The sequence below is a fragment of the Lepus europaeus genome, chromosome 18, assembly GCF_033115175.1.
Source record: "Lepus europaeus isolate LE1 chromosome 18, mLepTim1.pri, whole genome shotgun sequence".
NCBI classification, from domain to species: Eukaryota; Metazoa; Chordata; class Mammalia; order Lagomorpha; family Leporidae; genus Lepus; species Lepus europaeus.
Window position 1 is genome coordinate 63,784,091 of NC_084844.1, and position 12,405 is coordinate 63,796,495.

Sequence of the window (12,405 nt, forward strand, 5' to 3'; positions counted from 1 at the left end):
AAATGTATGCAAACACAAATATATACAAACATGTACATCACAGGAATAAGTAAAATAGAAAAACATCTGATCCCACATGCATGAGAGTATAACAAGAAAGTGTATATATACAAATTAGTTAGATATACAGCAAAGCACACACAAACACACACACACACATTTACTTCCTTTGTCTAGAGGCCATTTGGCCCTCCCCTCCAGTATTGGCAATATTGAGGGCATACACAGGAAATCCCTTCACTGCCATGTCCATGGGTCCATGGCAACACCAATCACTAGGGACATGTCACTGAACTACCTATGGCAACAGGTAGCCCATTAGGGAGCTGAACGCTCTTTCCAAAGATGTCCACCAGAAGGAAAACCCATCTTTTAGTTAAGTCAGAGCTTAGACTCTCAACTGCTTAGAGTCAGAGCTTAGAATCTCAGCCAATGGATCTGGCAGCAGCTGACCTCTAAGAACATTCCCTCACACTGTGCTCTCAGTTCACCACGGAGACAGTACACATACATGGCATCAGGCTGTATGGACAACCCTACCAGGAATGGACTTCAAGGAGGATGTTTGGGGACTTACAGAAGCCAGGCCCAGACCCTGAACACTATGCCCTATTACAGATCTGGCTCTACCTATAACTCCCTTGTCCTAGAGGCCAATGTAGCTACCTGGAGGACGGGCTCACTGACTCGTTGAGAAACAACTAGAAACCATGTGCCTTAGGCCTCCCGCACTGAAAACCCAGGACTCCCAGCACCAGCGTGATCCTGGCATTCCTGATTGGAGAAAGGCTTTCAGGAATAAAACAAAACCTAGAGGACAAAAGGGAAATGACAAATGACCATGACCACTTGAAGTTTAAACATAACACAGAAGCAGCATGAAAACAGCCAACGCTATGGGGACCATCTGTGCGAATGCGCATACACAGAGGATGCTGCCTGCCCAGTAAGTGGTGCCCTAGAAACACGTGTAATTTCTGGGCTTCTTTAAAGAAATGTTTAAAAGATACTGGTTTCAGCATTACCTACCATAATGAAAAAATCTGCTCTCTCTTTCTTGATCTCTCTTGCCCTCTCCTCCAGCCTGTTGGGTTTCCCCCACCTGACAATAAACATTTTCCCTTACTCTCTCGTGTTTGGTGTGTTTTGTAGTGACCTTTCATTGGCTCCAAAACCTGGAGCCAGACTCTGCCCTCAACCTTGGTTTCCTCTCGGGGATGTGAGCTGCTTTGGGATCCTGGATTTCTTTCAACCACAAAACCCAGCGCCCACATGGTATGCCAGCACCACAGGCGGAGGATTAACCAAATGAGCCACAGCACCAGCCCTAGGGTCATTTATTTCATTAAGAGCTAGTATAGTAATAATTTGTGTTATTTGAGAAGTTTTTGCCTCAGAACAAGAAGTCTCAGTAATTTAACTGTCACAAACTTGAATACTACACAGTGCTCACATCACATCACACACTTGAAGAGCCAGCTTATGTAAAATCCTAAATTAACAACAGAAGGAATCCTGCAGGCATTATGACAGTAGGCTAAGCCTCTGCCTGCTACGCTGGCATCCCATATGGGTGTCAGTTCATATCCTGGCTGCTCCTCTTTTAACCCAGCTTTCTGCTTCTGCTCTTGGAAAGCAGTAGAAGATAGCCCAAGTGCTTTGGCCCTGCACCCTCATGGGAGGCCCCAAGAAAGCTCCTGGCTCCTGGCTTCTCGCCGGCCCAGCTCCAGCTGTTGCAGCCATTTGGGGACTGAATCAATGGATGGAAGGCACTTCTCTGTCTCTCCCTCTGTCTATAACTCTGCCTCTCAAATAAATAAATAAATAAATAAAATCTTTAGAAAAAATAATTTAAAAAACAACAAAGGAAGGATCAAACACCTTACAACCCTTCCCTGATTAAAAAAAAAATAAGTAAAAATATTACATAACTTTGTCAAGGTTAATTTATAGATTGAAATATTTCATATCTTTATGGCATATCCACTTCAACTAGCATTCCAAGATGCTACATCATCCATTACAGAAGAACTACACCCTCATGACTCCACCCTACTAATCTTATTCTTAGCTAGCTCTTGAGTTCTTCACATTGTTTCACCTATGTTGACAACTAAAGATGCCCAAGAAGAAACAGTGTTGTCTTTTATTATTTATTATTATTACTCAAATCTTAATTGCCCATTCATAATTACAAATTCTATACATAGGATAGATGAAATTAACAACTCTTAACCATAAAAGATACAGGACACCAACAATACTGAAGCTGTGAATATATAGATATGATGATTTAAACTCTGGCTCTTATATAATTCCACAGAAGATTTGAAACCAGGAGAATTATTACTGCATACAGTGGATAACAGAGTTGTCATACCTATAGAAATACCAATCCATACATTACTTTCATCTGAAGATGGCTTACACTCAGAAGCTGACACACAGTTTGATCTAAAAACAAATCCCATCCCAAGATGCTTGCGTGAAGCAACCTTCACATCTACTCCACTTGGTTGATATTATGACAATGCTCTGATGTGTGTGGGTCCAACCACATCTCCATGTCTTTGAACTAGCAACACTAAAACACTTTGAAAAATGACAAATATCTGTTATGTCATTATGAATCTAACTAGCATCAGTTTAATACTGAAAGCAAAAATATTTCTGTAATGAAATGCCACAATTAGACTCACCAATATAATTAATATGGTCTCAATAAAATTAGCACTTTATTTCTCCAGCTAAAATTCTCTAACTACACTTAACCCTCAAACCCACACCAAAATACATTGAATCACCAAGACGAAATCCCATGAGAAACAGAAGGAAGGTGTGCTCACTTTTTTCATTACCCCTACAATAGCAGGATTACACACTGTAATTATCATCTTCTCCCCTAATATTTTAATCCCATCTCCCAACTGCCTGGTCAACAATCAATTCATCTACCTTCAACAGTGATTGGTGCAATTCATGCTTAAACAAATAACCATTCACATCACTGAAAGAAGAACCTGGTCTCTAATACTAATCTCATTCGTATTCTGTGATTCAACAAATCAGCTACGACAGTTACCTTGTACGGCTCACGCAGCCCAATTATCAGTTGTTAAGACTAGCTGTCATGCCTTGAGCAGAAGCAGTAATTACTGGCCTCTGCCATAAAACAAAAGCATCATTAGCCACTTCCTGCCTCAAGATGCACCTGCCTCATTTATTCCTTTGATAGTAATTATTGAAACTATCAACCTCTTTATAATCTCTTCACTTACTCATACATTTTATTGGTGGAGCCTCTTTAGTCTTGACATGCATCAGTTCTGCAACAGCTATAATCAGATTTATTCTTATTCTAGCTGTTCTTTAATTCACTGTAACCCAATCCAAGTGCCCATATTTCTACTTTCATGGTTAATGACCCACCAAACTCAGGCTATCATACAGTTAACCCCAGCCCCTGGCCATAAACAAAGACATTGTCAGCGCTATTGCTTTAAGAATTTACTTATTTATTTATTTACTTATTTATTTATTTATTTGAGAGATAGAGTAACCAACGGAGAGAGGGAGAGACAGAGAGAAAGGTCTTCCATTGGCTGGTTCACTCCTAAATGGCAATAGCCAGAACTGGGCCAATTCGAAGCCAAGAGCTTCTTCTGGGTCTCCCACATGGGTGCAAGGGCTCAAGCACTTAGACCATCTTCCACTGTTTTCCCAGGCCAGAATCAAAGAGCTGGATTGGAAGTGGAGCAGCCAGGACATGAACTGGCACCCATATGTGATGCCAGCATTGCAGGTGGAGGCTTAGCCTGCTACACCACAAAACCCCTTGTCAGCTCTGTTTCTAACATACAGCTAGTGATAGGTTTCCATTTTAATTCTTTTACTCTATCATTCCTGGCCTAGGAACTAATACACTAACAATATACCAAGGATGATGATATTGTCTGAGAGCATACAACTAGGGGCCAGGATTATGATATGAAATTATCTTTTTCATTCTATCAGGAGTTTTTTTTTCCTCTGCTGGATTCTTCTATCCATTCTCTCCCTCTTGGCTAGTCCTAAAGCAAAGGGGCTGCTACCTACCAACAGGCATCTGTGCCCTAAAGCTACTAGAATTGTGTCTAACAATCAGAATTATTAGCCTCAGGAGTATAAATTATCCAAGCTCACCATAGTTTCATAGAAGAAACCAAAAATACCATACAAATTCCACTAATCAATCAAACTTGGAGCTGATTTTACAAGTCTACAAACTTCAGAATATTTCAACATATCCTTTACCATCTCTGAGGCTGTGGATGGTTCAACACTCTTTACAGCCACAGGATTGCACAGCCTATTTGTAATCATAAATCTTACTTTCTCACCTTATAACAATTAAAATTTCACTTGATATCAAACCATCATTTTGGCATTGAAACTGATGCCTGACATAATTTGTGGACATGGTCTGATTATTCTTACACATCTCTTTAAAAGAAAAAGATTTATGTATTTATTTGAAAGTCAGAGTTACAGAGAGAGAGAGAGAGAGAGAGAGGTGTTCCATCCACTGGTTCACTCCCCAATTGGCCACAATGGCTAGAGCTGCACCAATCCAAAGCCAGGAGCCAGAACCTTCTTCCAGGTCTCCCATGTGGGTGCATGGGCCCAACAACTTGTGCTGTCTTCCACTGCCTTCCCAGGCCACTGCAGAGAGGCTGCAACAGAAGTGGAGCAGCCAGAACTTGAACCAGCGCCCATATGGGAATCTGGCACTGCAGGCGGCGGCTTTACCCGCTATGCTACAGCACCGGCCCTGACACATCTCCCTTCACTTATGAGGATCATATTCTTTTAATGTTAACTACTGCTACTGGCTTCCAATGTATTATCTTCAGTTTTTTGGTTTTTGGGGTTTTTTTTGTTTGTTTGTTTTTTGTCAGGCAGAGTGGACAGTGAGAGAGAGAGACAGAGAAAAAGGTCTTCCTTTTGCCATTGGTTCACCCTCCAATGGCCGCCGCGGCCGGTGCGCTGCGGCTGGCACACTGTGCTGATCCGAAGGCAGGAGCCAGGTGCTTCTCCTGGTCTCCCATGGGGTGCAGGGCCCAAGCACTTGGGCCATCCTCCACTGCACTCCCGGGCTACAGCAGAGAGCTGGCCTGGAAGAGGGGCAACAGCGACAGAATCCAGCACCCAGACCAGGACTAGAACCTGGTGTGCCAGCGCCACAAGGCGCTGGATTAGCCTATTGAGCCGTGGCACCGGCCTATCTTCAGTTTTAACCTGAAAAAGAATAATCAACCTTACTCTCTCCCTGACAATCAATATATCTTTAGTGCTATTTCTTGGAACCACCATAATCTGGTTGCTGTAATTAAATATCTACATAGAAAAATAAAGTCCATACAACATATAGATTTGATCCTATAGCATCGGCCCAGCTACTACTCTCCATAAATTCTCTTTTAGCCATTACAGCCTTTGTATTCAGCTTAGATATTACCATCTTCTCCTGTCATGAGTATCCAAATAAAAAACCCAACACTTACACTTACCATAGCACTAATTATAATTTCCATTTTAGCCCTAGGTATAGCCTATTAATGAATTCAAAAAGGACTAGAATGAGTATAATCATTAAAATAAATTTTTCAATCCATTAGGTTAAGGTATTCTATTATCATCAATATGCCTTCAAATCTGTATAAATATTTTAGCATATATTGCATCCTTACTAGGAATACTATCAGTATACTGATATATGGTCACTTCTGTGTTTTATAAGGCACAATATTATATCCATTCACTTTAGGAATCCTTGTAATCCTTGTAAATCCTGAATGCTCATTTTATCATATCATGTATATTCATTGCCTCCTAGTATTTGTAGCCTATGAAGCCACTGTGGGCCAAACACAGTTAATAGCATCCAACACGTATGGTCAGATAATGTACAAACTTAACCCCTCTCCTACAAATTATGTAACTTACAATTACACTTATTCCCATAACAATGTACTCAAAAACATCATACTCTGAATCAACAAAAACACGGAGCTTATACACTACCTCATAATCCTATTTATTATAAATAAACCTATTGTAAAATAAGCAGTCTCTCACCAGCTTCTTCTCTGACCCTCCTGCTGATACCACCTCACAGCTTCCCTTAATAATCCTAGTGAGTATCCCCTTTCTAAAGGACCACTTCCATGAATGAAAGCTATATTTAAATATTAATCTATAGTTATTCTTAATTATGACATTCACAGGCACAGAAGTAATTTTGTTCTAAATACTTTTCATCAACAGTAATTTCAACCCAAGTAACTATCACCCACTGAGGAAACTAAATAGCATTTAAATGGAAACCTATGCATAATAACTTTGATAGTAAAAAGCAAAAATGTCCCTTTATGGTCTTCACCTATGATTACCAGAAGCCCATGTAGAGGCCACTATTGCCAGATCAATATGCCTTGCAGTCATACTGTTAAAACTAGGAGGCGCCGGCGCCGTGGCTCAACAGGCTAATCCTCCACCTTGCGGCACTGGCACACCAGGTTCTAGTCCCAGTTGGGGCGCCGGATTCTATCCCGGTTGCCCCTCTTCCAGGCCAGCTCTCTGCTATGGCCCGGGAAGGCAGTGGAGGATGGCCCAAGTCCTTGGGCCCTGCACCCGCATGGGAGACCAGGAGAAGCACCTGGCTCCTGGCTTCGGATCAGCGCAATGCACCAGCCGCAGCGGCCATTGGAGGGTGAACCAACGGCAAAAAGGAAGACCTTTCTCTCTGTCTCTCTCACTATCCACTCTGCCTGTCAAAAAAAAAAAAAGAAAAAAAACCTAGGAGGCTACGGCGTAACATGAGTCACTACAATCTTAAATCCCTTAAACAGAGCAGAAAGCCTTTTCACTTCCTAGAGGATCCCTATGAGGAAATTCATAACAAGCGCCATCTCGCTCTATCAAACACATCTAGAATCACTAACCACTTGTTCATTAGTGAGCCACATTAACACTGGTGATTGTGAGAGTTTTTATTGAAACATCATGAAGATTTACAGGAGCTACAGCTCTAACACTGGCCCATGGCCTAATATCAGCAATATTATTTTGTCTTGCAAACTCTATTCACAGGCAAACTTCACTATTTTCCCAAGGACTACAAAACAGTTTCACCTCTAGCAGCAGCATGATGAACACTGGCAAACCTAACTAACTCGGCCTCAGCGCCAATCATGAATTTAATCAGGTGGCTGTTCACAATAATGGCATCATTCTCATGGTCCAAACCTACTACCATCCTAACAGAGTCTAACCTGTGAATTAACACTATACATTGGATCTGCTTACTAATCACAACACAACAAGGAAAACTTCCATATTATATCAATAATATCCCTCTTTCATTCACACAAGGAAATCACTCATATCCATCACCTTCTTTCCTATCACTCAGTTCTAAAGTCATTTCATGAAACATGCACTGTAACAGAGTTTAAAGACAACATTAGGGCCAGCGCCGTGGCTCAACAGGCTAATCCTCTGCCTAGCGGCGCCGGCACACCGGGTTCTAGTCCCGGTTGGGGCGCCGGATTCTGTCCTGGTTGCCTCTCTTCCAGGCCAGTTCTCTGCTGTGGCCAGGGAGTGCAGTGGAGGATGGCCCAAGTGCTTGGGCCCTGCACCCCATGGGACACCAGGAGAAGCACCTGGCTCCTGCCATTGGATCAGCGAGGTGCGCCAGCAGCAGCGCGCCAGCCGCAGCGGCCATTGGAGGGTGAACCAATGGCAAAAGGAAGACCTTTTTCTCTGTCTCTCTCTCTCTCACTATCCACTCTGTCAAAAATAAATAAATAAATAAATAAATAAAAACAAATTTCAAAAAAGACAATATTAGCTTATGAAGGTAAAAACAGAACCTTAAGTCTCCTTATTCACTGAGGAAGTATGCAAAAACGGCTAACATGCTCAGAAACATAATAATATGCCTTTCTTAAGCTATAAAGGGTAGAAATAACCCATTGGTTTTAGGAACCAAGAAATTATTGTAGCTCCAAATAAAATAATTATTTTCGCCCTCTATAACACTGTCACTACTTTCACTTCACCAATTATAACAACTGTCCCATATTTATAAGGAGATTGGTGCTTTAAACCTCTAATGTACCTTATTTATTTATTTAATTTTACTTGAGAAACAGAGCCACACTTCACATCTGCTGGCTCACAACCCACGTGTGTGGAGCCAAAAATTCCATCAGGGTCTACCACGTGGGCAGCAGCCGCTCAATGACACGATCCATCCGTCACTGCTGTTTGCCAAGCTATGCATTAGTGGGCAGAGCCGGAAGCCAGAGCCGGGTCTCAAACTCGGGTACTCCAATATGAGACATGGACCTCAGAACCAGCATCGGAACCTCTCGTCTAAACACCTGACCTGCACTGCGGGTAACTGACGAATGCACCTTGCGTGATGTATATTTAAAACTCATGGTATACATAGGGTTCCATACAATCTGATCTGCGTCCTCAGGGGTCGCCTGGGGGTCCTGGAATGTGCCCTCCGCAGAGAGGGGAGGGCGGCTGGGATTTGTTACCCTGAAGTGAAAACGAGTCCGAAGTAGAGCCGTGAACCCCGGACACAAAACCAGACACACCGAAGGCGAGGAATCTCAGCACGGGGCGGGCATCGTGACCCCCACCCCACCCCGCTCCACGGAAGAACGAGGCCCAGCGGGGTCCCCCACCACCCGCCCCGGGGGCGCCTCCTCCCGGATCCTCCTGACCCCTCAGTGTGCACGCCCCGCGGGCACCGCCCGGACCCCGGGGCGGCCGCCCCGCTCCCTCCTCAGAGGCCGAGGCCGCCCGGCGCCGTCTCCGCAGGCGCCCTGCCCGGCCGGGGCTGCGCCGAGAGGAGCCACGCGGACGCCGGCACGACGCACGCACGCCCGGGGCCCTCGCTCTCCCTTCCCGGCTCCCGCTCCGGACGGCGTCAGGGCCGACGGCGCCGCTCCGGCCGCGGACACCGGGACTCGCCAGGCCTGAGGAGCCGGGAGGACGGCGCCGCGCGGACGCGGGAAAGCTCTGGGGCCCTGGGCCGCACCTGCGCCCTCACCTGGCGCACGACCGCGGGCCGCCCTTCCTGCCGGCCACACCCGCTGCCGCTCGCTCGCCGCCCTGTCCGGGGTCGGGGCTGGGGATCCGGACGGCCCTCGGGCTGTAACTGAAAACAGCACCGATTAGACAAAACGGCCGTTGCAACGCTACGTAGCCTATTTATAGACTCACTATTCAAATGACGGCTCAGAGAGGGAGTCGGATTGGATGGAACGAAACAGTACCAACCAATCAGAAAGCAAAGGTCGCGCCTATGCAAATATGGACCATCGCTGGTCTGCTCTGCTGCCCCTTGTGGCCAAGTGCAGAAATGCAGCGCTGAGCCCCTTGCGCCTGCGCCTTGTGGCCACCAGAGTCCTGCTCGCAGGTGCTGGCCCTTCCAGTAGAGTGCTGTGCAGAATCTTGCTGTCAGCATCACTGAGGATGTGCTGCCTTTCAAAGCCCAAGGACACGGGGCCCTAGGCAGTGGCGTCACCCAGATCTTGTTTTAAGAGCCAGTTTTCCGTCCAGCACTGTGACGTGGCAGGTTCGAGTCCCGACTGCTCCACTTCCCATCCAGCTCGCTGCTAATGGCCCGAGAAAAACAGAGGAAGAGATCACAAATATTGGGGCCCCTGCCACCCACGTGGGAGACCCAGAAGCTCCTGGCTTCTGTCTGGCCCAGACCAGGGCCATTGCAGCCATTTTGGGAGTGAAGCAGAGGATGGAAGCTATCTCTCCCTCCTTCTCTCTCTCTCTCTCTAGCTCTTCCTTCCTCCCTCTCTCCCTCCCTCCCCCCTTTCTGTCTCTGCAACTCTTTTAAATAAATCTTTAAAAAAAAAGACACAGTTCCCAACTGAGACAGAGGCTGGCGGACACCAGGTACAGAACAGTGTTTTGGGCTGGCGCCATGGCTCACAAGGCTAATCCTCAACCTGCGACACCGGCACCCTGGATTCTATCCCGGTCGGGGTGCCGGATTCTGTCCCGGTTGCCCCTCTTCCAGGCCAGCTCTCTGAATGCAGTGGAAGATGGCCCAAGTGTTTGGGCCCTGCACCCACATAGGAGACCAGGAGAAGCACTTGGCTCCTGGCTTCGGATCAGCGTGTTCTGCCAGCTGCAGCGGCCATTGAGGGGTGAACCAACGGAAAAGGAAGACCTTTCTCTCTGTCTCTCTCTCTCACTGTCCACTCTGCAAGTCAAATAAATAAATAAATAAAAGAACCTGTTTTGACCTGGTGGTGTTCACAAGAGGGCGAGAGCGAGAGCAGAGGGCTGGAATGAAGAAGGTGGCGCTGCATGAGAGTAGCCCCCTAAAACAAGGTGGCTCCCGCTTGGACAACAGGAGGACCTGGGTCTCTGTGTTGGAGAGAAAATCTGCCAGTGTGGCAGTCAGAGATCGTCAGATCCTCAACGTAGACCCATCATCCCGAGAGGCAGCCACCAGGGACCTCCCACCTGGCTTTGCGAGCTTACCCTGGGGCCCAGGAGACTGCAGGGACAGACAGGGCAGTGTCCAGCACACAAGAAATCACCATGAAGCTGATGGATGAATTCTACTTGCCCGAAATCAAGAGATCGCCATCAAAGAAGGGGGAGCCGGCTGAGGTGTCTGCAAAGACCACGGAGAAGCCTGGGAACAAGGATCTGAGCTGGCTGGAACAGAAGGAGCAGGAGGTTGTCAATGCCTTGCACTGCTTTCAGACCATTGTGGACAAAATGGCCATTGACAAGAAGATCCTGGAGATCCTTCCGGGGTCAGCCAGCAAGGAGCTGGGGGCCATCTTACCCCTGGTGCAGAGCGACCTTTGTGGTCAGCACAGCTCAGCCCTCTCCCCCTGCTATGGCCAAGGGTAACAAAGGCTCACCAACCTCATTCACTGGTCTGACGAAATGATACTGGAAGGTATGAACTCAGAAGATAAAGAGACGGTGACGACTGTGAAGGGGGGTCATCAAGGCTGTGTTGGACAGAGTGAAGGAGCTGGTCACACTGACCATCGAGGGACAGGGGTGGCCATCTCCAACAAGCCCAGTGAAGCCCAGTTCCCCAGCTGCCAAACCTGATGGCCAGTCTGAGCTGCCCCTGACAAACCAAGAGATGGAGATTCTGAGCAAGACAAGTGGAGTGCTGCCGTCAGCTGAGCTGCTCCTGGATCCACAAAGAGGTCATGCCCCCAAGTCCCCTTTACCTGGCGTTCAGCTGGTTGATAATCCACAGCCTTGCTACCCAAGACAGTTGGCTCCATCCCCCACCCACATGGCTGTGGTCGCCCCCATGAGCCGAGCCACCAGCGGCTCCAGTTTGCCTGTTGGAATTAATAGGCAGGATTTTGATGTTGAATGTCATGCACAGAGGCGACTTTCAGGAGGCAGCCACTCCTATGATGGGGGAATCGCCCACCTCTCCCCCCTGCAGCAGCATCGGCAAGCTCAACAAGTCGGATGAGCAGCTGAGCGAGGACAGTGGGCAGTGCTCCCGGAACACAAGCTGTGAAACACTAGATCATTACGATCCCGACTATGATTTCCTCCAGCAAGACCTCTCTAATGCAGACCAGATACCTCAGCAAGTGGCCTGTAACCTTAGCCCATTGCCGGAGTCCTTGGGGGAGTCTGGGTCTCCGTTTCTTGGCTGTCCTTTCCAGCTGCCTCTTGGCAGCTGTCCCCAGATGGAGAGGCAGCAGACCAACACACCACCCGCCCTGCCAGAGAAGAAGTGCCGGAGCACGGCCTCCCAGACCATGGTCAGCTCCGGCTGCAGGGTGTCCTATGACCCGCACTCCTAGCAGTAACCCCGGGGGCCAGCCTGCCCTCTGCACGCCCTTCGCTGCGATCCTCCCCTTTCAGCAAGTAGCGTCCTTAGCCCCTGATGAATTTGTGGGTGATTTTGCTGCTGCTGAATCCGCGGGTGACCCAGAAAAACCACTTCCCCTGCCAGAGAAGAAAAACACAGTAAGCGTTTACAGAGCTGATGTCAGCAAATGCGTTTGTAACCTAAAGTAGTGGCACGTTTTCAGTAAGCCTCAGCCCAGAGCCAAATCGGTGGCCTCACTGTTTCAGAACAGACAGGACCACAGATTCATGGCCACTTGGGGGAGCCTAGTTCTGCCATGGGCTGTGGCCGGTGAATGTTGTCAAAGCTCAGTGAGAACCGGCCTCGCTGTGCAGCCTCTGTGAAACATCCAGTCTCCACAGAGCCCGAGTGCTTCTCCCTTTAGGGGGCAGTCAGCTAACCTTTTGGCCTGCACACACATGGCCCAGGGATGAGCACAGTGGTGTGCAGGCCAGCAGTGCAGTGACACCTGCGGGAAG

The 12,405-nt window shown here is 47.4% G+C and overlaps 1 pseudogene; it reads left to right on the plus strand.

The window, feature by feature from the left end:
- Positions 1-10,626: 10,626 nt before the first annotated feature.
- LOC133746897 (rap guanine nucleotide exchange factor 1-like) lies at positions 10,627-12,096 on the plus strand (annotated as a pseudogene).
- The last annotated feature ends 309 nt before the right edge of the window (positions 12,097-12,405 follow it).